Below are 687 nucleotides of genomic sequence, written 5' to 3'. Positions count from 1 at the left end.
ACAAAACCAAAGCCAGCAGAAGAAAGGAAATAATAAATATTAGACAGAAATAAATGATATAGAAACGAAAAAAAAAAAAAAGAAGAACAGATCAATGAAACCAGGAGCTAGTTTTTTGAAAAGATCAACAAAATTGATGAACTTCTAGTCAGACTCATCAGAAACAAAAGGTGACAGAGACAGAGAGAGAGAGCCAAATAAAATCACAAATGAAAGGGGAGAAATAAAAAAACAATAAATACTACAGACATAAAAACAATTGTAACAGAATATTATGAAAAACTATATGCCAACAAATTGGACAACCTAGAGGAAATGGATAAATTCCTAGAAACATATAACCTACCAAAACTGAAACAAGAAGAAATAGAAAATTTGAACAGACTGGTTACCAGCAATGAAATTGAATAAGTAATAATGATGATGATGATGATAATAATAATAAAACCTCCCAACAAACAAGCTTTGCAGGTGCATTTTACCAAACATTTAAAGAAGAGTTAATATTTGTTCTTCTCATACTATTCCAAAAAATAAAAGAGAAAGGAAAGCTTCCAAATTTATTCTGTGAGGCCAGTATCACCTTGATACCAAAACCAGATAAAGAACCACAAAAAAAGGAGAACTACAGACCAATATCTCTGATGAATGTAGATGCAAAAAATCCTCAACAAAATACTAGCAAAT

The sequence above is a fragment of the Leopardus geoffroyi genome, chromosome C2 (genome assembly GCF_018350155.1).
Source record: "Leopardus geoffroyi isolate Oge1 chromosome C2, O.geoffroyi_Oge1_pat1.0, whole genome shotgun sequence".
Taxonomy (NCBI): Eukaryota; Metazoa; Chordata; class Mammalia; order Carnivora; family Felidae; genus Leopardus; species Leopardus geoffroyi.
The sequence above is the reverse complement of the archived record's forward strand: the minus strand, read 5'-3'. Positions refer to the sequence as shown.